This window comes from Tupaia chinensis, unplaced genomic scaffold (assembly GCF_000334495.1).
Source record: "Tupaia chinensis unplaced genomic scaffold, TupChi_1.0 Scaffold146828_1, whole genome shotgun sequence".
NCBI classification, from domain to species: Eukaryota; Metazoa; Chordata; class Mammalia; order Scandentia; family Tupaiidae; genus Tupaia; species Tupaia belangeri.
Window position 1 is genome coordinate 293,530 of NW_006206682.1, and position 25,323 is coordinate 318,852.

At 40.4% G+C, this 25,323-nt stretch overlaps 1 long non-coding RNA gene across 2 annotated transcripts in view; it reads left to right on the forward strand.

Moving 5' to 3' along the window:
- Nucleotides 1-25,323, forward strand: part of LOC102486337 (uncharacterized) — a 51,040-nt gene that overhangs the window by 1,106 nt on the left and 24,611 nt on the right. For both annotated transcript variants that reach the window (XR_003548023.1, XR_337511.3), the window contains exon 2: nucleotides 4,950-5,131. This is a non-coding gene — a long non-coding RNA (uncharacterized LOC102486337). The remainder of the gene's footprint in view (nucleotides 1-4,949; nucleotides 5,132-25,323) is intronic.

Here is a 25,323-nt window from a genome sequence, read left to right on the forward strand (position 1 = left end):
CTGCCTTGGTTCCTGATGGCTCCCAAACCTGTTTCTTCAGCCTCCTGCTGATTCTGTAAGCAAGCCCACCCCCGCCAAGTTCATGCTTGGGTAAATTAACCACAGCGCATTTGGTTACTTACAATTAAAAAGCAAACAAACAAAAAACAGCTTGAAATCTCACTAAATCTGTATATTGGCATGTACATTGGGGCCCAAAGATAAGAGAAATGAGAGTTCCAGTGTGTGAGTGTGTGTGACACATGTACCCACGTGCATGGTCCTAGGCTCAAAAGTACTGACTTCATAACCAAGAGAAAATGCTTTGTAATTTTTATTTCTAGTATAGAATATTATACAATTATTGAAAATAATGTTTATGAGCTAGGTGGGGATTTAAGATTGCTCTTGTTGAAACAAACAAACAAAAAGTTTGGCTTAATCTGATGTCCTTTTAGTATTTTAATACCTTGTTTCATTGTTCTACTCATTTTCATTGCTTTTTCACAAGCAAAAACCAAAACAATTATGTTTGGGCAATAATTAGATTATGTTTTTTGTTTGTTTGTTTTGGGGGTTCTTTGGATGGTATATTATTCCAAGCTACCATGAGCAGAATTCTGGAAATGTACCAGGTCTGCTTTTTTGTGTGTCAAGCAAAAACAACAATAAAATGGATAAAAATATTCCTTCTGACTTTGCAAAGGTTGAAGCAGTTGCCCAGAAGTTAGGGATCTGAAAACTCTAAGACTTCTGTCAAACTTCAACTGTCTTCCTCACCATTTCCCCAGTCTATAGCTTACTTTCTTGATGGCATTCTTTTCCCTCTGATCCCAGTATTTCTGAAGCAATTACATTTCCAAGAAAAGAAATGCGATAAGTAAAGTAAATTCATAAAGCAGGCGCTGAATGCATTTTTGCCATCTTAGGTTTTTTTGTTTGATCCTAGAAGGTGTTCACTGAGCTGCAGGGAGATCATTTGTAATCTTTGTTTTGATGACAGCAACAAATACTTCAAAATACCCTTCCACAACTGAAGATACTTGAGATTTTTAAGTTTTTCTCCAAAATATTGTCTATTGTATTGGGTATACACATATGCACAGTAGGAGGCTGTCCCCCGCAAGTTTATGATCGTGTACCCAGAGGATTTTAGGCTAGAAATGGGCTGAAGTAGTTAGTTCCTGTGGGGGTGATCATACTGATAAGCTGCTTCCCCAAACTTATTCTTAAGGTTTTATCTGAACTTGGATGGATTTATGTGTTTTTGTTGACACTGAACATTTCTGGAAGTATAGTAAGTGTTGAGGTTAGAGACAAAAAGACAGAAAAAATAAGAAAGGGAAGGAATGGTAGAGGAAGGGAGGAACCAATTTAATCATATGCCTAGTCAGTTATCTATATACCTATTGTCATTGTCATTGGGAAAAATGCCAATCTCAGATTCCCCATCACTTACCCCTGCCATATTCTCTCCCATGATTCACATCAGCTATTTTTTTTCTTCTCAGGACATGCAAATAAATGTTAATATAATCCCATAAAGAGCAACCTTACAAAGGCAAATATCAGGCATTGTACAGGATATACTTTATCACGCAGTGCAATGGAGATGGATTTTATCCAGAAGGTGGGGCTAGCAGGTGGCATAGTGGTTAAGGCACTGGATTCCCATATGACCAATCACAGTTCAAGTCTTGGACCCAGCGGCTTGAAACTCATACAGGACGTGTGTGCATGCATGTCCAAAATCCTGAGAAGAGAAAGGATTGAGGTATGGCCATCCCCTCTGAGAGGGTGATATCTCATGTTCTCTCTCTCTGAGTCTCTCTGTCTCTTTAGCAAGCACATGTGCCCTATAGCGAAAATCTCTCTTAAAAAAAAAATAGAAAAATGTCCAGAAGGCATATTGGCTGGCAAGATAAACACAGAAACAGAGTGGGGGAGTGGATAAAAGCACTCCCCAATGGGGGGTATGTTCACACTGCAACCCCTTCTCCTCCATTTCTCATCCTTTCAGGATTTGGGGTAGATGCATGCATATACACACCCAGCATGTTTTCCGGCTCCCTTAGTCAATACACCACAGGGCTAGCCCAGAGATGGACTTTAAACTTTGGTTTTAGAGAATCTTCTATGCTTGGTCTTGATCACCCCTCTCCTCTTGTTAATGTAAACATTAAAAAAACACCTTATATCTATGAAATGTATTTTTGTAAAGGAGATGTGTAATCTGAATTAAGAATGTAATTGTGAATGTTACTGTAAAAGAATTACCATTGTATCTAATGTGAAAGGTTTTTTCCCTCTGTCAGGTTTATTCATTATTGAAGTAAGATTATGATAATCAGATTTGATATACCAGATTACACAAATGAATTTGGTATAAACATTGAGCCTTTAAAATTCTCCAGCTTTTTACTCTACCAAATTTATGAAAAGCATAGATGAAACATACCAGTGAGGCTTTATCACTGTACATAGTTGCCAGAGAATCATCACTCTGGCTATCATTCTGAAAACACAGTTCTGAACTCGGGTTCCCTGGAGACTGCCGGCCAAGCCCACAGCACAGTGGATCTTTATTATTGGTTTGTTGGGAAAGTCAGGACACATATTTTGCATGGGAAAGATATGTCTTGACTTTTGCAACAACCCAATATTTACAAACACCACAAATCTCGTATAACTCCAACAAGGACCTGTACAGGCATCACTGACCCTGGGAAGTCTCCCCATCCTCCCTTGCCCTGGATTTGGGAGCCATTCTGAGTGCTCCTAGAACGAGCTGTTTTCTTTGCCCAAAGAACTCACCACAATGTAGTAAAAGCTATTTCTGATGGTGCGCTCTGAATTCAGAATTCAGTGACCATATCTCCTCTCTGTTGTATTCCAGTGTCAGCAAAGATACTTGTTTTATGTAGAAGCCATTGAATGAGTGGGTGGATGAATGCGGCAACTATGAGCACAGATTGAATGTTCTATCTCTGAGAATATGACTTAAAACTAGGCAAGGTCCAGACCTGATGAAGCTCACATTGATTACGGCTGGTGAAAGGAGTACTCTAGTCCCTCATGATAAGATCCCATGACTTGTTTATGGACATAAGAGAAAGGAACCCACACTTCTTTAATATCCATTTCATGGTTCTTGTGCCCCCCCCCAGCTCTATGATAGAGATTTTAGTACAAGGTCAACTAATGTTAAGCGCTACTCTTACTTTTCATGTGCTTCTTATAACTCTGTTTTCCTTGGGACCCTCCCAGAGAAGACAAGTGGCTGGGATAAGGCAAAGGCTGGCATTTCTGGGATTCCTGATCTAATTATGGCAACCATATCTTAGCCCAGTTCTGACAACTGAGCCTGACCTAATTCTCTAGTCCCTGTAGTCTTAGTAATCTAATTCATGTCACTCAATGTGAAAAATGCTCTCTGATGATCAACATGTGCCCACACAACATACAACCTGGCAATCAGTATACCAGAGTCCTGAGATGGGTCCTTGTCTGTTGTTCGCTTACCCCATCCCAATTCAGTGGGACTTATCCTTTCATCTGTCTGCATTGCCTGAAGTAACAACCTGCTATTGCCCACCTCACCATGGGCCCCACCCAGTTTATCCTCCATAGCACAGCCAGAATGATCTTTTGTAACATATATTTCAGAGCACCTCATTCCCTGACTCAACATTTTGCGAAGGCTCCCCATCATGTGAGAAAATCCCTCCCACATCCTCTGAGGCCTTACTGAGCTGACTCCATTCTCATGATTGGGTGGGTCTTCCCTCCCTGGGTGGGTCTTCCCTCCCTCCACCTTCTCCTGCTTCAAACACTGGCCTAGAGTTGCTGCTCCCAGAATCCATTCATCTTAGGGTTCCTTCTCCCTAAAACACTCTTTACTCAGGTGTTCTTATGCTGGCTTCATTCAGTCTCTGCTCAAATGCCACTTCTTCAGAAAGGCTTCTCCTCACTAGTTAATCAGAGAAATCCCTTCCATACTCTGTTTTCTGGCTTTATTTTTCTGCAAACTATTTATATTATGTGTTTACTTGCTTAATGTCTACCTTCCCTCCTAGAATGTAGATTCCATGAGGGAAAGCACTTGGTCTTGACCACCCCTCTACTCAATAGCCTAGAGCAGAGTCTGGCACATAGCATGTACCCAACAATTTCTGCCGAATGCATGAATGAATGAATATTTCCTTGAGTGAATAACGCATTTCCTTTCTAAAATATCTCACTGCAATTTTTTATTGATTGTATGTTGAAACAATAATTTGGGTCAATAAAGTTAAATGAAAATATTATTAAAATTTGTTTCACTTGTTCTTTTTAATGTGGCTATAAGAAGGTTAAAATGACAAACATGGTTTGCATTTGTGAATTGCCTTATATCTGTAGGGCATAGTACAGTTCTAGACCAAGACCCTTTTCAAATTGAGACACAAGTAAAGCATTCTGGGCTAGGCTTTGTGTCAGACAGAGAGATTAGAGTTTTGGCCTTTCTATTACTAGCCATGTGGGCCCAAGCAGGACACGTGAATTCTCTGAACCTCAGAGGTTCATTGTCTGCTCAGTGCAGTGGAGGCTCCTTCAGAGGGTGGTTGTGTGAAGTAAGAGAATGACATAAAAGGTCTGGTGCATCCCAGACATTCAGAACATTCTGCTCCTTCTCCTCTGCCCATTGACTAGAGTCCTGCTCTCTAGAAGTCACTCACTCCCTTTCAGTCTCTTCCCCAGATTTAACCCTCATCTTCCTAAAAGGCCAGACTATGTTCTGAGCTATGGTGAGAATGAAGCATTTGTATAGTCATTTCACAAACACATTGGAGCATCAACACCACTAGGAGTTGCACTAGCAGGGAGAAAGGCATTTGAAATTCCCATACAAAATGAGGAAGAGGCCCTTGCAGTGTCCTTGTGGTCATGGGTGACACAACTGACCTCCACACTGCCTGGCTCTTTTTCAGGTGTCAACACGGCCCTTCTGCCACTTCCCTGCCCCTCTGCTGCAGTCCTGGCCCAAGGATGGACAGAATCTATTCAGCCCAGGCCTGGGGCATGGCTCTGAAAGGTAGAGCCTGCAAATCTGCTGAATAAACAAACTAATAGGAGATTTCATGGTTTCCCAGCCCCCTACCCAGAGCTCCAGGTAAGACCTGAGAACATGCATTTTTAACAGCTGCCTAGGAGCTCCAGATGACATATGACCAGAACTAAGAATCATGGAAAAGGTACTCACAAATCAAGCACTAGTATTTGCATTTTGACCTCTCTACCAGCTGAGCTCCCTTATGCAAACCACAGAATGTCCCTGAACTTCAATTTCAGTATCTGTAATCTGGTGCTGGATTCCCACGTGGTCAACTGAAGTATGAGTCCTAGACCTGGCGACTAGCTTTCTCACTTTCTCTCTCTCTCTCTTTCTTTCTCTTTCTGGTGAGTGTGTGTGCCCTGCAGCAAATTAAAAAGAAAATAATAAAAAAAAATACTGTAAAAAAATTCAATAAATAGGACAATCATCAGGATTGTGGGGCATAACACTTGAGAAGCCCCACCTACTCACTTTGACTCTAGTAATGGCAGCTGTTTCAGTACTGTCACTAAGAAACGAAGAGGAACCAATGTTGCCAAAAGAAAAGAGCTTCTCTACCATCATTGCTTCTTTTCTCTAGCATTTTCCACTTTCCTCCAAATATCAACCATCTATTTTCTTAAATGGCATTTATTATTTTTAGAGAAATTCACAGCAAAATTGAGCGGAAAGTACAAAGAATTCCCATGTACTCTCTGTACTTTTTCTCTCTTCATTGGGTTTCTAGACAAGCCCAACACACACAGCCTCCTCCATTATGAACATTCCCCACCAGAGTGATGCATTTGTTACAACTGATGAGCCTACATTGACACATCATTATCACCCAGTGTCCTTAATTCACTTTAGAGTTTATTCTTGGTGATACGTATTTTATGAGTTTGTACAAATGTATAATGATATTTATCAACAATTATTGTATCATACAGAGTAGTTTAACTGCCCTAAAATTCCTCTATGCCCCATAAATTTATCCCTCTCTCCCCACAACACCTGGTAGCCATTGATCATTTCAGTGCCTCCATAGTTTTATCTTTTCCAGAGTGTCACTTGGTTAAAATCACACAGTGTACAACTTTTTCAGATTGACTCCCTTCATAATATTCCTTCATAATAGGCATTTAAAATTTCTCCTTGCCATTTCATGTGATAGCTCATTTCTTTTTTGCAAAGAATAATAGCCTAGTATCTAGATATACCACAGTTTATCCAGTCACCTCTTAAAGGACATCTTGGTTGATTCCAAATGTCAATTAAAGATAAAGAAAATATAACATCCAAGTGTAGGTTTTTGTGTAGAAATAAGTTTTCAACTCCCTTGGGTAAACACCAAGTAGTGTAATTGCTGGATTATATAGTAAGAGAACGTTTAGTTTCATAAGAAACTTCCAAACTATTCCAAAATGACTGTATCATTTTTGCATTCCCACCAACAAAGAATGAGAGTTCTCGTTGCTCCATATCTGAGATCAGCATTTAATGTTATCAGTGTTCTGGATTTGGGCTATTCTAATAAGTGCATAGTGGTATCTCATTGTTTTAACATGCAATTCCCTAATGACTTTGAGGCTCAGATCTCCTCCCCCTCCCCCCTTTTTTAAGGTTAGCTATAGGGCATGTGTACTCACCAGAGACAGAGAGAGAAAAAAAGTGAGAAGTCACCTCTCAGAGAGGATGGCCATGCTGCAATCCCTTCTCCTCCATCCTCCTATCAGGATTTTGGACATACATACACACACACACACAGTGTGATTTTCAAGCCACTAGGCCTAGGACTTGAACCACATAGTCGGCCATGTGGAATCCAGTGTGTTAATCTCTGGTCCACCTACTTGCTCTCTTTTGTCCATTTAAAAAATTAGGTTGCTTGTTTTCTTATTCTTTAGTTTTAATATTTTTTTCTGTATTTAAGTAAGTCATATATAGCTATCTTTTGTAAATATTTTCTCTCAGTCTATGGCTTGCTTTCTTATTGTTCTGAAAGCCATCCAATTGTTGTTAGTAATTCTGAAGCATCTAGGGTAGGTATTCTAAGTGCTGGTCTAGCTGGACCATTTGTATTAGTTAAACAGAATGATTACCACCAAAACTCCAATCAAAGTGTCAATATTTTAACTAACACAAAATTAATGAAGATGTGTCTCTTATATACAATGGTTTCGTGTTTCACACTGTGCAAATTTTCCAGTTCCCAGCTGATATGTAACATATTCTCCCTCAACATCCACATGTACCTTATGTAAACCCACATAGATCAGAACAAGATTTCTCAACCCTGCTATAAAAGAACTGAAAAGTTGGTCCAAAGCTACTTTGGAATGGTTAATTTGGGGGGATTTTTATTCACAAAGCAGACAGCTGTGAAGTTTTTTAAACTTCTCTGGAAATTTCAGACAGCAGTTACAGCACACCTGGCATTTCATTTCATCTTGAGAGTGAGCTGAGGTCCAATCTTTCCTTCAGCTCTTAGTCCTTGGCCTTGGCCAGAAATCCAATAAGATGAAGAGAGAATAAAAAAGAGTATTTCTGAGTTTCATGCAGTGGCCTTCTTAGCTCTTGCAAATATCAGCAGTAGAAATTCCAAGAGAATCAGATGATATCTTCGCTTAATTATTCTTTTATGATTTTATAATCACAGAATTTTTTTTTCTTGCTATGGGTCGTATGCACTCACCAGACAGAAAGCAAGAAACCACACAACGATCCACTCTCCTCTCAGGACTTCGGGCATGCATGCACATACACCCAGCATGAGTTTCAAGCTGCCAGGTCCAGAACTCAAACCACAGTTGACTACATAAGAGTCCAGCACCTCGACCATTATGCCACCTGCTGGCCCCCAACAGTGATGTTTCTAACCCTGTTACAGCAACTGCTTAAAATATCTTCTCTCCCTGTCTTTCCCTGAAGTTTTTCTACATAATGCAGGTGGAAAAAAAATAATAATAACTCAAATCCAACTTCAGGTACTTTGTTTCTTTAAATCCTCTGTTTAGTTAATTATTGGATAACAGCTTTACCTTGTGAGGAAAAAATAAACAAACACAGTAAACCATCTACATTTACCCTGAAAAAAATATATACAGGTATCAAATCAAATCACAATGTATTGTTTTCCCTGAGATGCTAACACAGTTATAAGAAATGTGATAGGAGGAGCAAATCAATATTGTAATCACAAACGTGGTCCATGAAATAATGCTTCCAGACCACCGTGGATCCTATTATCTGATGGAGACAGCACCTGTCAGAAGCCTTTAGTGCCCCAAACCTCTCTTGGTAGCAGCAAGAGGCATCTTGCCAGCAGGAACACCACATGGCTAGTGAAAATGGCCCAGCTTTAAATGACTGGGGAAGGCAACCGTCTCCTTCATGTTCTCGTATATCGGAAGCTTGGTTTCTCTATTCCGATTTCCTTCCTCCACGTAACATCCTATGTGACTAGCTCTCATTAGCATTTAGCCATTTCTTGAAGTTCTTTTCTCTTACTGTTTTATTTTCTTTTGTGGCCTTGGGGAAACGTAGAGGGTGGGAGGTTTTCTAGAACTCCAATCATTTGATCCATTTCAGCTGCCGACCCAAAGGGCTGAGGTGATTTCCCAGTCCAGATCAGGCAAACCCAGCAAGATTTCATTTAATGAGAACTCAATACATAAAGGTCCACTCTTTTGGTCACTCAACGGCTATTATATTGGATTTAAAATGTTGAGCCCATTTTTAGTGCTCTGACTTTCAATTAAAGTCAAGCAGTTGGCATTGGTTCAATAAGAGGGCCTTAATATTTAAGAGTCAATACTTAGTTATTTCTTAGGTCTTAAAGGAGAGTATAATATAAAAACGACGAACCAGTTTTGATATACTTAGTTTTATAGTGTATAGATTCTTCAGTGCATAGGACTTAATAGCCCATCAGTGTTGGAAACCACATTGGAGAGAAAACTGTACATATTCTAATATCATTTTAAAAAAAATATTAGGTCATTAGAAAAGTCATGACATATTTTTTCTGTTTTTCTATGCAAAAATGTGTCATGACTTTTCTGACAACCCAATACTTCATCTGAATTGAAATATCATCATTATATTTAAGAGAAAATGTAGCCCCTCTTTTAAAAAATGTTTTTTATTGAAATTTCCAGAGGTCACATGCTTGCCAGAGAGAGAGAGAGAGAGAGAGAGAAGAGAGAAGGCACCCTCCAATGGAGTGTGATCATACCACAATCCCTTTTCCTCTATTTCTCCATCTCATCAAATTTGGGGCATGTATATGCTTTTCAGACTCCTGAAGCGAGGATTCTACCATAGTTGACAGGTGAGATCTGGCTCCAGACGCACGGTGCTTAACCACCGTGCCATGGGACCGGTCCAAGTACTCCTTTTCAGGTATTTTTTGTTTGTCTATTTTGTTCAGAAGAAATAATGCAGAATTGAGGAACTGTATCCTCATGAGCTAATTGAAAAAAAAAAAAAGTTTATCAATTGAATTTTAAATAGACAGAAGAAATGGCTTGCGGGTTTGATTTGGTAATACCTTTTTTGGATTAAAAAAAGTCAAAGCAAATGTCTTAGGTACTTAATCAAGAACGAGCAAAAGGGCTGTGCCCATCCTCACTTCTCTGGCCACATGGCACAAGAGACAATAAGCTCAGCATTGCCCAGTCAGAAGCTTTTGATCCCGGGTGGCTTCACTGGTAGCCCTGAGAAGCCACACATGGAGTGAGCATGGACATGGTTGCACATGAACACTGGGACACCTCTAGGCCAAAAGGGAAATAGTTAGAATTAAGATTTTAAAAAATGTATATATTCATATACATCTCATTTTAACCTTACAACCAGAAAAAAAGTTCTTCTTTTGCTGTGATGTAGGTGTTACTATCTCATTTTACATGTGATGAAATGGGGACTAAGGAACGGAGATTAATAGCTGATGGAGACTACAGGATAGAGGAGGCCCAAGAGAAAGGTCTGGTTACTCCAGTTCTGTATTATCCCCATAATTTCTCAGATATTGATGTAATCCTAATTTTAGGACAGTCAGTTTTCAGCGTAAATACATCCATCCTACTTATTAGGACTTTATCTCTACCAATATGGAAACAGCTAATGATTTAACATAAAGCTTCCAAACTTCTGTCAATTCTGATTCAGTGGTAATGGGAGATGTCTCCAATCTATCCCAGCACTCCATCTTACTGGCACAAGACACAGTCCTAGAATCCTCTCAACCTGCTTCTCCAGGCAGCCACTTCTTGATTGGGGTTGGCACATGAGAAGAATTTTGCCACAGGCACCAGAGAAACCATGAGAGCCTTCTTGGCAGGAATGTACCATTCTCGGTGGATTAGATCATGTATTATCAGCAATTACAACAATTCAACTACTGTCTTCAAATTCATTCATCTGGTCACCTGAAGAGAAACGAGAATCAGGCATAAATCTTAAGGTCAAAGGGCCTATGTTCTCTTAGGGAAGAAGACTAAGATTAGAAGAACCTGTGGCACAGTTTAAGCAAACATGGCTCTGTTCATGAGAGGCCAAAGGAGTTTGAGAAGGGCAAGTGTTCCTGCAGCTAAATGCTGCACAAGCAGAACTTCATGGAGGGACTAGCATTTGAAGTTAGATTTTGGGGGACAGGTACAACCTGACCACAGGAGAGAGGTAGTGGGGGTAAAAAAAATAAAATAAAATAAAATATTCCAGACACAAGACAAAACATAAAAAAGGCACACAGGCAGGAAAATATAGTGAGTACAGGAAACAATCAAAAATAGTTCAGTACTGGATTGGCATGTGCTTAGAGATAGTGGAAAATAAAGTAGATGGTAAATTGGGGTTAGAGAGTAGCGGGCACTAGAGACTAGGGTAAGGATTGGGGGATTTACTTTATGGGCAAAGAGGAGTTAATGATAGCGTTGAGATGGTGGGTGCCATAATGAAATCTCTGTGGAGAAATGAGGCCAGGAGTAGTTCAGAAAATCAGCTGCAAGGAGACAGACCTGAGACTCAAAGGGTATCACAAAAGGAGACTTGTAACTTCCAGCCTCAGGTGGGAAGATGGTCATGCCTCTTTTAGATAGTACAGCTGTAGAAAAAATACCTCGCCACTTTTAGTACCTGTTTCTCTCTCCTGTATTCAGAGTCTGTGTTGACCTGACCTGGAGGGATCTAGCTGCTGTTTAAGGGAAGATAAAATATGACCAGCTCAGTAATGGGAACCAGGAGCACAAATGCAACTTGCTTCTTCAGCTGTGGGAAAAATATATCAAGAATTCTCTCTGGTTCAGCTGAGCTGGAGTCTAATTTATCTGTCAGCTTGAGGAACAGAGATAGAGGAAAAAGAGAAACAGGAAGAGGAGGGAGGTCAGAGAAAGGCAAAGGAGCAAGGCCACCCTGGAGACTGTGGGGACAGAGGACAGGCTCCAGAGAACTAGCATTTACTGAGAACATCCTGCAGACCAGTACTTTGTAGGTGTTATCCCAAAACACCACCATGGGAAGCATACTATTATGCCTACATTACAGATAAAGAGATCCAAATTCAGAGTTGGTGAACCTGTCCAGAACGAGCTGAGAATTTCTCTATGGGCAGGGAGAAGTGCCTTGCCCGAGAGTCTAACTGCAACTGGCCAGTGGGCAAGCTAGGTCATATCAGGTCTGCCTGACTCTAGACTCTCTATTTTCCACCTTACAACTCAGTGCCTCAATCTCCAACACCCGCACTTGTTAAGACCTAAGTTAGGATCAGGAGTGGCGGCAGGGATGGTCATTATCTCTCATTAGTGTCTTTTCACTCAATCCTTTAGCTTTCTTCTCTGTATTGATTTGGATTTGTGCCTCTCTGAACAATGCGTTTATTTCCAAGGAGTTTTCCAGCTCCACATCAAAATGACTTGTCAAACTCCACTCCTGTGTCAGCAGCTTGACACGCTATAGCAGCCTTGCTCTTTCCTGGAATTCTTGTGGAGCTGTTGATGCTCACCTTTCTTGTCTAGATTTCTGACATGAGGTGACAGCTGTGTGCACTACTCTATTTCTTTTCTGTATTTTACTTTCCACTCCACCACACCAAGTTGCATGAATCCATTTCTTGGTGTGCTCAATAAAGCCCTCCAAGGAAATGCAGCAATAAATGTTATTTATTGCTTGTCTCCTCAATTCTGGATATGCTAAGGGATATACCACCATTGCTCAAATATTAATGCTGCATCTCAGGGCATTGAAGAAGGCAGAGAACAGCAACCAGGGAGACTATAATGCAAGCTAGGAAAGTGAATGAACTCAAAAAACAGGCCAACTGTGGACTCAGAATCCCAGAGAGCAGGCAGCAACCATCCCACTCAGACACGAGGCTTTTCTTTTTGTTGTTATTGTGGTTAATTCAATCCTATCTCAGTAACCTTTAACCTACAGCATCAAAGTGCTCCCTGCCCAGCAACTCTTGCACTTTCTGGAGCTCAAGAAGATAATTCTCTGTAAAGCCTGCAATGGGAAAATTGTGATGAAAGGCTACTGGGTCAAAATAAAAGGGCATTTCATGCTCAAGCACAAGATGCCTTGTTAGTAGCACAGACCCTCAATCCCATGATGCAGTAAGGGCCACAGAGGCCCAAGTCTTTGTTTTTCTTGAAAATGAAATGATCTTTGCTGGCTTCTTTTCTGATTTGTAAAATAATTCATTCCCATTGCAAAAATTTCAGAATTTTATATATGTGTGTGTGTGTGTGTGTGTGTGTGTGTGTGTGTATTTCATGAAAATCATATGTATTCCACATGTGGAATACATATATATAATTCTAAATATATATATATACACACATATATATAAAATTCCAAATATATATTATATATGTATATAATTCTGAAATATAATATATATATAATATTCAGGAATATCTATAATTCTGAAATTTTTGCAAATATTTATACATATTTTCTCCACTGCATAAATACCTTCAGTTACCAATGAGATAAATATTCTTCATAGTAAGTTATGAATGCAAAATGTACTTTTTCACATGAAGGGACATACGCCATAACTAATGTACTATAATTTATTTTCTTCTGTTTGACTCTCTATTTTAATGACAGCTCCATATTGAAACAATGGTCTTTTCAGTTAAAGATAACAGAGAAAGACATTTTAATTCTACTTCTCTCCTAATCACAGACAGAAAAACTTTAAAAAATGAACATGGAAGGAACGTACATCCTCATAGAAATGACAGAGGTAGCTAAAAACTATTCCAAATCAGAGGCTATGAACCACAAACCACAAACTCCACCATATGCTTTGAAATCTGGCCTCAAATGAAAAAAAATTACTGGAAGTTATATGTAATATCCACAGAAATTAGACAGGATATAAGATCTCCTTAATATGATATGAGGATCTTTCTAGTCCTGAAAGGTCAATGCAGTAAGTCATGGGAGGAAACAATGAGAGGTAGGGGCAGATCAAAGGAAAAGTAGCTGTCTTAGCCTGCTACTGCTTCTATAACAAAAACTAGGTAATTTATTAACAAATATATACATTCATTTTTCACTTTTATGTAGAATGTAAAGTCCAAAATCAAGGTGCCGGCAGGCTGAGTCTAGCAAGGATTCAGTCTCTACTTTCAAAATGGCGCCTTATTCCATGTCTTCACAATGTAGAAGATGGCTTAGATAGTTCCCTCAAAATTTTTTATAAGAACCCTAACTGATTGAACACTAATGACCCAATCACCTCTCAAAGGCCATAACTCTTAACATTGTCACTCCTGGAGATTAAGTTTTAACTTTAACTTTGGAGGAGATGTGAACATTCAAACCATAACATGAAGACTATCCTGAATAGACACATTCTTCTCCATAGCAACAAAGCTTAGCAGGTACATGCCATTTTTATTGTCCAAAAACTGAGTTTACAGACAATGGCATTTGGTGACCTGATTTTTACCTACCATACCATTCCCCTTTTTACCTATCATCCTTCTAGAATAGCACTCACTCCCTCTTGCTACATAGCAAATGAGTGTTCACTGAATGATAAATTCTGTGAAATGATTATGAACAGAAATAGCTGGAGATGAGATATAATAAAAAGAGGAGAAACAGAATTAGACATATGACTTGAAACCTGAATTAAAGCAAGCGCAATTTACCCTCCCTATTTATCATTGCACATTCTTATTTATAAACAAAAACTTTGTTTTAGTTGAATTACTAAGTTATTCAATTCAATAATTACTTGACAATTAGCAAAAGGTTTCAACATTAAGTAAGTGTACAGGTAATTGGGGTGGGGGGGGCTGGCGAAGGCTGGAGAGAATGAATAAAATGCAATAAGCAAGAAGCAGATGAAAGAATATGTATTAAAAGGAATTACTGCCATAGTCTCAAAGATATTTCTAGCAATATATGTGCAATAAAAATAACTCAAAGAAAAAATTCAAGATGTTTGAATTATCTATTGCTGTATTAAAAAGTATCCCCAAATTTGCAATTTGGACAGGGCTTGGGAAGACCTATGCATCTACACCCCATATAACATTAGTAGGAGTAGGCCAACAAAGATAGGTATGCCTAATCCCTTTTCCTCCATTCTCCTCTTGGGATTTTGGGCATGCATGCACATGCACTCAACATGAGTTTCAAGCCTCTGGTTCTAGGACCCCAACCATGAGTCAGCCATGTGGAAGTCCAGCTATGTAAATATTATGCCATCTATTGGTCTCTAAATGCACCACTCTCCCTATGATGGAAATAAAGGTCATTTCCAATTTTAAAATATTATAACCAACAGTGCAATGAACAGTCTTGCACCAATCCACAGGTGTTACAGGAGAGAGGTGCTGGATGTTGAATGGTGGCAAGCATGGCACTGATGAGTAGCCAGAATGACTTGCTTTGCTAATCTTCCCCACAAACATGCTTCCCTGGCAGTCATGCCTATATGCCAGTCATGCCTGCATGTCAGAGCATGCAGGTGAAGAGACAGGGTAAGAAAGGAGCAAGACAGGGACCAGCAGATGGCATAATGGTTATGTCATTGGACTCCCATGTAGTTGACCATGGTTTGAGTCCTAGACCCAATAGCTTAAACTCACGCCAGGTGTGTGTGCATGCATGCCCAAAATCCTGAGAGGATAATGAAGAAGAAGGGATTGTGGCATGGTCATCCCCCTAGGAGGTGATTTCTTGCTTTCTCCCTCTGTCTCTCCAGTTAGCACACATGCTCTTATAGCAAAAGTCTCTTTTAAAAAGAAGAGAGAGAGGGAGACAGAGAGAGAAGACAAACAGGGGGGAAAAAAGGAAAACTAAAGGAAGTCTTTATTTTGTTTCTAATTTTCTGCTCCAAAAATAATCAAAGAAACATAAAAGGTGGAAAAAGTGTGAAGAACAAATACATAGCATTCACAAATCAACAATTTCTAACTTTACACAGTATTTTCTTCACACTTGGCTTTTTATCTGAACCATTTTAAATCAGGCAACAGGCCTCTTGGCCTGCATGATACTTTACTCTTCAATGTTTCCATCTATATCGTATAGAAATAAGGACTTTTGTCTCGATATCCTTATTCTTCCCCAATTGTATCTAATACACAGGCCATAGTTTTTGAAACAGAGCATTTCATATACTTCCTGGATTACGGGATGGTGGGGAGGCAGAGAGGAAGCCCTAAAAGAAGACCTGAAGCATCTTTCTTTCATCTCTCTCCACCTGCACCACAATCTGAGGACACAAGAGGTCAATAGATGTGAAGGCTTAAATTTTTCATTCCTATGTTTGTAAGATGTTTTTTGAGAAGCAAAGAAACATAAACTCATTATAAAAAGTATGGACAGTACAGGGAAACAAAAGGCATCAGAGGGAAAAGTTAACCACAAACCCATTCCTTTGCACAGAAAAACGAACACCACATGATCTCACTTCTATGTGGAGTATAAAAAAAGTCAAATTCATAGACACGAAGAGTAAGACGGTGGTAATCTCAGGCTGAGAAGTAAGGGGTCTGGGGAGATACCAGTCAAAGGACACAAAATCTCAACAGACAGGAGAAAGAAGTTCAAGAGACCTATTGCACATCATAGTTAATAACAATGTACTGTGTACTTGAAAATTGCTGAAAGAATAAATTTTAACTGTTCGCACCACACAAAAGAAAAAGAGTGCTTAGAATATGAGGTAATATATAAGTAGCTTGACTTTGTCGTTCCATGTCTTCAAACAGTTCATGGAGAATGCGAATTATAAAAACAAAACAAAACAAACAAACAAAAAGCTATGCACAGATTGACATTTTTTCACATCCAAATACGCATAGTTAAATTCCACAAACTTTTTGAAGCCAGCATTTATCAAAACATGGTATATACTATAAATAGATACAAAATGTACTTGTTAATTAAAAACCTAAGTTTTTTTTTAAAATAGGCTGTTCAACAAACACACACACCAACAACAACAACAACAACAAATGTTAGAAATCACAGTGAGGTTGATGCAAACAAGCGAACATTCGGAAAACAAATGCTCTCCTCAGGCGAACTCCTACTCATGTCTGGCTTTCCTCTTGGCCTGCTCTGACAGGTGAAGATATTGGGTACGTTTGGGCTTCACCCCAGCCTTAGCCACATTTCAGCATGAGAGTTTGTAACTTGGAAACCTGACTACCTGCTCGAAGAGATTTGGGATGAATGCTGTGTCCAGGTGCCAAAGCCAGGCTTTATTATAAATATACTCTACAACTCTGCCTACTTTTTTAAAAAATTATTTTTCTTCCCCCAGTGGAAGATCTAGATGAATTGTCTTGACAGCTTCTCCTGACTAGAGTAATCGGAGAGCTCACAGACCTCTCATGGAAGAGGGGAAATAGTTTTTTGATAGGAAGACAGTGTTTGGAGACTGCGGCTAGAGCCTGAAACATAAATAACTTCCAAATCACTCAAAGTCAGGCAGCCAGCATGCACCAGGGCAGGAATCAGCAGATGGTGCACCAAAGGCTCGCCATTCGCTCTCTTTCTGGCACACAGCAGTACCTGCCAGCTAGTTAGGCAACAGCCAGGGTTTCAAGGGGGAATCTAGACTTTAGGGAAGGAGGAAAAGAATCACCCTTCTCCTCATCTCTCCAGAACTCTCAAAGTTCTCACCCTTGCCTCTCCCCCCCTTTCAAGGGGGAATCTAGACTTTAGGGAAGGAGGAAAAGAACCACCCTTCTCATCTCTCCAGAACTCTCAAAGTTCTCACCCTTGCCTCTCCCCATCTCACTATCTAATTGCCACCTGCTCTTTCCTTAGTAGCAGTTCTGAGCCACTGTTATTCAATAAATTGCAGAGTCACAGAGAAACCTCTCCCTTCAGACTCTCCTGCAGATCTAGCACCCTTCTAGTCTCAAAACTGCTTTCAACCTTTTCTTTTTTCTTTTTTTAAGGGATTTTTGCTATAGGGTGCATGCACTTTCCAGAGGGACAGAAAGCAAGAAATCACCCTCCAGGAGGAATGGCTACATCGCAATTCCTTCTCCTCCATTCCCCACTCAGGATTTTGGGCATGCACACACACACATGCAGGTGCCCAGCATGAGTTTCCAACCACTGGGTCCAAGACTTGAACCACAGTCGACCACATGGGGATCCAGCACCTTAACCACTACATCACCTGCTGGTCCCTTAACCTTCTCTTTAAAGTGAAACTCAAAATACAGAAAAGGCAAAAATGGACAAATGCACATCTCTCTAAAGGATGGTCCCTTCCTTGTGCAGGGACTTCTGGGTGGGCTGTAGTTCAGACCTTCCATATATAAGTTGCCTGATGCTGCTTTCAGGAATTGGTTTCCAGAACCCCACTTCACCTTTGCACATATCAGGAGTGCTCCAGGACATTGGCTTCAGCCGGAATTGTACTTCAGTGTGGTAACTCAAATCCTAACATGGCAGTCACAACAGTAAGGACAATGATACCAGCTCTTTAAGTCTGTATTATATGTGTCTTCAAAGTGATGTCATTCTGGTTCTGGAGTCAGATGAGTGTAAATGGGCATGATGATAGTGCAAAGGGGCTGTTACTTTCAACTCACAATATGATTTGTTTGTACTGAAAAACATATACATAATCATACATAATTTTGACCCAAGTTAATCTGACTTCCTCACCATTTATCCAGCATTAGTGTAAACTAGCAGGAGCGGGAGGGGTGCAGAGAGAAGAGGAAATATGCCATCCTATTTAAAACTAGCATAACAAAGCACAGACTCTCACAGGTGCCCCTCCAGGTCCCTCCCCTTAAGCAGGCTTCTAGGTGTCTTGGTGAGAAAGAGTATGAGTTGGCCATAAAATCAGCGTTTTGGCCTGAGGGTGCTCAGGACCCCAGGGACAAGCTCCTGGTCTCCTGGTCACTGGGCCATGCTGGTGCCTACCGCTGGAGGCTGATCTCTCTGTACATGGCTGAAGCCCTCTACTGCTCCCATTTGTCTCAGCCTGTCCTCACTCCTGCTGGCCACAGACCCAAATCGCTGCAGTGTCTCCCTTCCATGCTGCGTGACAGAGAGCTTCATGGCAAGTCTACAGCTTGCACTCTGTGTCCACACTGTGGGGATGAGGAAGCTAAACTCCAGAGGCCTTTTTCCTGTCCACCACTACAACTTACTGCAGGTGGAATTCTTTTTCTTAAGAGATTTTTGCCACATGCACTCGCCAGAGACAGAGTGACAGAAATCAAGAAATCAGCCCCCAGGGAAGATGGTCAGTCCCTATTCCCCCAGTCACCTCTCAGGATTTGGGGCATGTACACACACGCACTTGGTGTGAGTTTTAAGCCATGAGCTCCGAGACTCAAACCACAATTGACTGTGTGAGAGTCCAGCGACGTAAACATTAGGGCATCTGCTGGTCCCCTGCAGGTGAATTCTGAGGGATCCTGAGATAAAATGTCAATCCAAACTTCACAATGGGCATGAGCAATATGCCCTTTTCCTCCATGAAACTCATTCATGTAATTGCCTCCATCCCAGAAGCCAAGAGTGGGAAACTCCTGCCACACCCCTTCCTCCTGCTCTCTCCCTCTCCACTTTTTTCTCTGCCTACTATAGAGGACCTTTTGCTTCCCCCACATTCAGATACCTCAGGACCATTCTTGTGTAGCTAAAAAGGTATCTGCACCACACCACGGGCCGGCTCTCTGAAATGGGTCCTCCACGCTTGCCCTAGTCTACCTTCCTTTGCATCTCAGAAGCTGAGGATTAGTTCCACGTCTCTCCAATTTCCTCATCAGTCCCTAGTCTTCCTCCCTCACCCCAGGCAGATGACAACTTTGGGCCAACAAAGACAAAGAGCACATCCCCAGAAAGACAAAATACAAAAACAAAACAAAACAAAGCACCTTAATAGTTACAAGTAAGTAATTCCTTTATACCAAGCAACGTATCCATTGGGTCACATTGAAGTTTAAGTAAAATATTGCATGTAAAATCACTTAGAAAAATACTGATCTATAAATATGCAATAAACTATAGTGATTATTAAATATCTCCTATGCTGTCATCCAACCCACAAAACAGATGCGACAGTTTGAGCAGGCAATGCTACCTTCATTTTATGAATGGGAACAAGTCTCAAAGACGCTGTTTTTCCTTTAGGTCATATGACTACTAAGTAATGGGCCAAATTCGAATTGGCTGTGATCCTTTCTATGCTCTCAGAGTTTTAATTTTCCTTTCTTTTTTTTTTTTTTTTTTTAGAGATTTTCACTGTAGGGCGCGTGCGCTCGCCAGACAGACAGACAGAGACATAGAGACAGAAAGCGAGAAATCACCCCCCAGGGGGGATGGTCATGCCGCAATCCCTTCTCCTCCATTCTCCTCTCGGGATCTTGGGCACGCACGCACACGCGCCCGGCGTGAGTTTTAAGCCACCGGGTCTGGGACATGAACCACGGTCGACTACGTGGGAGTCCAGCGACATAGCCATTACGCCAACTGTTGGTTCCCAATTTTCCTTTCTTAAGTAAGTGTCACTTCTTATACAAAGTCTCTTAGGCCCCTTAGATCAAGGGTCAAAAAAATGTTTTTTAAATTACTTATTTATTTATTTTCACATTTTTCCACATTTACTTTATATATCAAAAAAAATTTTTGCTCATACTTTATAGTTCTTGACAGTTAATAAACAACTTTTGAATTTTCAAAATACTGAATATTAAAGATAATGTTCAAAATATTTCTTACAATTTTGTATAATTTCATTTATGACTCTGTAACAGCAGAAACAGTATGGTTTTAAATATTTTTGAGAAAAGATTTACATGTCGACTACTCAAATTGTTAAAAAGCAAATGCCCAGCACACTAGTCACACATAATCCTTCTCAATTCAGCCCTGTCTTCCAAGTATTCTGTGATATACCACCTGCTAGCAAAGATCAGACTTTTTTTCCTTCAAAGTCTTTCTCAAGATAATCCTCTGATATGGTTGCTCTTTTGCAATCTCTACTGATTACAATGCTGGGCTGGAAATCAACAAACTTTTTGGATAGGGTCAGAGAACAAATATTTTAGGTTTCTCAGGCCATGATGTCAGTCATAACTATTCAACTCTACAGCACCAAAGAAGCTATAGGCAATACATGAACAAATGGGTGTGTCTGTGTCCCAATAAACTTTATTTAGAAAAGCAAGCAAGAGCTGAACCCACAGCCTAGTGTTTAAGGGAGCTGGATTCCACATGGCCAAATGTAGTTTGAATCCCAACTCCAGAAGCTCTGAAAACACACAGAGTATGTGTTCATGTGTGTACAAAATCCAACAGGATGGAGAAATGGAGCAGATGAGATTATGGCATGACCACACCCCCTTGGGGGGTGCTTTCTCTCTCTCCCTTTGTCTCTTTGTCTCTCTGGTGAACTCACATGTCTTCTGGCTACTAAAGGAAGGGAGGAGAAAGGGAGGGAAAAAAACAACAATGGGCTGGATTTTGCCAATGGGCTAGTTTGCTGAGCTCTGCTTCAGATCAATAACATGGATCTAGAACATAAGGAGGAATCCATTATTATTGGGTCATCAGAAAAGTTGTGATTTCTGCATAGAAATACATAGAAAAATACAACATGACTTTTCTGATGACCTAATAGTTTAGATGGATAAGTGAACAAAGAAATGCTTTTCCCTACTCTGATTTCTTTTAGCTCTAAAAGTTTCCACTGTCTAATCTAGTATTGAATTGCATGTGTTATAATATTCAATTTTACTTTGTATGTCTCTTTTTTTTTCATGTATGAAATAATACTAAATTTGAGCTTTATGTCTGTAGTTTGATAGGCCTGTCATGGAGCTCCAACCTCTCCATTTGGGCAAGTTAACTTACCTTGAATTCCTGTTACCTCATTTGCAAATGAGGATAAGAATGCTTATTTCTAGTGGCATAAGGTTCAGAAATTCTGTGGGCACAATGTCAAATGAACAGTAGTCATTACTGAAAATCAGCTATAGACAGGGACTAGGTTTTCTTCAGTCTCTTATCAAAATCTTATTTTCAGGACCAGCAGTTAGCGTAATGGCTATGTTGCTGGACTCCCATGTAGCCGACCATGGTTCGAGTCCCAGACCTGGCGGCTTAAACTCACACCAGGCGTGTGTGTACGCATGCCCAAGATCCCAAGAGGAGAATGGAGAAGGGCATCCCCCCTGGGGGGGTAATTTCTCTCTTTCTGTCTCTCTCTTTCGGGAGAGCGCACGTGCCCTATAGCAAAAACCTCTCCAAAAAAAAAAAAAGGGAAAAAAATCTTATTTTCAGTTTTCCCAAAAGAGTTGGGTGAGAATTAGGAGGGATGAGGATTCTGGCCCAGCATGTGGGGGAAGGGAGACTGCAGACTGGGAGGTATGCCCTCTGCTAAATTGGTTTAGCTGCAGCTTCCTCTGTCAAGCTGTGTGCAACTGCTCAGGTTTTGCAAAGGGCCAGATAAAGATCCCCACTCTTGGCCTGAGTTCATTGTTTATAAGCTATTGATAGAAACGTGTTCAAGACCCATATTTGCAATATGCCATTGAAGATTTTAACACTTTACTGTATAGGTTCAGCTCAACTGATGTTCATAAGCAAGGACAGTGCCCTATTCACGGTGAACTCAAACCTGAAGTAGGGTATAACCAGTGGAAGAAGGAAGTTGTCCCCACTATGGTCCCAAGACCAGGAAGATTCTGGGAGTTAGAGGAAGGAATAAGAACTTCAGAGTTGCTGTCTGATCTTGGGCAAGACAGACCCAGCCTTCTGCTGGGCCTCAATGTTTTCCAAATTTCAGTAATGTATATACTATCTCCATGTTTGGTGGGGTTTTTTTTGTTTTTTTTTTAATCATACCCGTATGTTCCTTGTACTATTACCTTTTTTCTTCTATTTTACTGGCTTTATCTTACAAAGTAATACCTCTAGTATTATAGCATGGATACACTATATTTTCCCTATCATGCTAAATAGTAAGTATACACACAACTTATTAAAATATAAGGGGTAAATATTATAATAAAAATGTTTCTTCATATTCCACCTAGCATCATCCCAGGCATCCCTGGGGGTAGGTGTTCCTACTTTCAGAAGCACCGCATTTGACAACTGGTATCTAGTGCACTTTTCACACTGTAAGATGCTTTTATACTTCCAGAAGTACCTGGCACCATGCCAGGCACACACATGGTGTGTGAAGTCCCACATTGTGCTTTATCATTTTTGAGGTACTTCAGCATACTTGAAAAGCAGAAAAGATGAAGGAGAGACTCTCCTTAAAGGGTTACATAGATTTGGCATTGAAGAGGAATAACTGGTTTAGCCTCTGGTTTTGCTTGTTTGTTTGTATTTCATTTTAGCCAGAGGAAATGTGCATTCTCTAAAGAGAGACCGAGAGAGAGAAGAAAGTGAAAAGTGCCCCCCATGGGGAATGGCCATGCTGCCATCCCTTCTCCACATCTCCTTTTGGGATTTTGGGAAAGCATGCATACTTACCAAGTGTGTTTTTCAGGCTGCCGGATCCAGAACTCAAACAGTGCAGTCGGCCATGTGGGATTCAGCAATCTTAACCACCACTCCACTGGCTGGCCCAAGAAGTCTCTCTTAGGACGCAATACTTATCTTCTGGCTATGAAGATACTAGGTTTTGGGTGAGGGCAGTGACCTCAGTCCAAAGAAGCTGCCTCCTTTCAAGGATGTTGATTCTGGTTCTCTCATCTTAACCTTGAAGGTTCTGTCATTCCTTAAAGTGTCTTGCCCTTTGCACTCACTAATACTCACTGATAAGTTATCTGGCTGAATTATAGGAGAAGGAAAGTCACAAGATTCCAAGCAACTTCAAGGCATTATTAAAGCAATATTTCTTGATATTATTACCAAGCCTAATCCTATGTTGAATCTGCAGTTATGGAGTTCATTCTAAAGCACTTGATTGTGCCCAGAAGAGAAATAGTCTTACAAGTAATTTTCTCAAGCATGCTTGAAAAAAGAGTAGTGCATGGCTCAGTAAATACAACAGCCTGGACAGTTATGAGCTATCAAACTAAGCTGAATTGACTTACTGATATAACCTGCAATGAATGCGTTCTGTCTACAAGAAGCTCTCTGGAAGGCTTCAGAGTCTATGATTTTATGGATGCCTTGTGCTTATCAATATATATAAAGACTAATGCTATCTGATATTTCAGGAAATCCTATATGAACTACATGACTGTCTATTTGTTTTGGGGCAACTATTTAGCCATAAAATTATTTAGCTTTAAAAATATCACACTTCACATACATAGTGGTTAGCTGTTATCTTTACTTAGGATATAACTGAGGAGGGGTGCATTATGCAGAAATTTCTCAAGATTCTTTTACCAGTTTATGATCAAATGTTTTCCACTAGATAACCTAAAAAGATTGAACTACTCTATATTCCAAAGTATGCCCCAAACTTCAAAGTGACTGAGCTGCATCTCTGAATATCCTTCTTGCAGTCACATGCCTTACAAAGAAAGCTGCACTTCTTAGCAAAAGATCTGGGGTCACATGGGCTGATCATTTGCCCATAACTTACCAGAGTTGAGTTCAGCATCACTATGACAATTCATAAATCTTCAACTGCCTACTTGAAACTTAAATGCAAAAAACGTGTACAGGGTCTCACTGGATCCTCACAGTAGTGCACTGAGGAATGTCCTAATGTTATCCTCCTTTTACAGAGGAAGGGAAGTTGAATTATTTTTCCCATAGTCACATACCACCATAAGCCAGGGTTTGGCCCAGGAGTTATCTGACTGCCTAGACAGACAAATTGTATTACTCAGGCTAAATCACTTTGACTCAGCTCCTCACTTAGCATTCCCTTGTCTAAGAATGACTCCCTGTGGGATTTTACAAGGGGCAGCCCTTACACAGCCTTGTACCCCAACAGAGTAACCACAAACTAGGACATGCCACTCCTGGGGTGTACACAGGAACTTTCCAAGGCATGCAGAGCAGGAAAGGTTTAAGAGAATCAATTTCTAGAGCCTCAGCTCACTCCAAGAGGGATCTATCTCAGAAGACTCCTGAGGCTGGGTTCTCCTTTCCCAATGTTTCCTTCAATCTACACAGGGACCTCCAAACCTTCTACTCCCCTCCCTAAGTAAGACTGGTTCCTGACAAGAAAGGGGCCCTGCCTCTTCCACTCTCACAATTTCTTACCATAACCCATTCTCTGAAAAGAGGCCATAGAACCAGTTTTCTCTTAATGGAATTGAAGTATGTGTTTATGTGAGAGATGGAATTGTATCAAAATACTACATAATGGAATTGACCTCGCTATTTTTTTTAAGCAGGTCAATGACATTTCATTTGAGTGTAGGTCAAATAACCAAATGTATCTTATTATTCTTCCAAATAAAATCAAAGTGGTCATTTCTTGGGAAATGGTGGCCACATGTACATTACACTGCCATCGGCGCTATTCTTTTCTAAAATTATTGTAGGTTTTTTTTTTTTTTTTTTTAGAGAGAGATTTTCACTATAGGGTACATGCACTCACTGGAGAGACAGAGATGACAGAAAGTGAGAAATCATCCCCAGGGGGATGGTCATGCTACAATCCCTTCTCCATTTTCCTCTTGGGATTTTGCACATGCAGACACACATACCTGGCATAACTTTTAAGCTTTCTGGTCCAGGACTCAAACCATGATTGACTACATGGGAGTCTAGTGATACAACCATTACAACATCTGCTGGTCCCCAAATTATTCTAGTTAGTTTGATTTTCCAGAGGA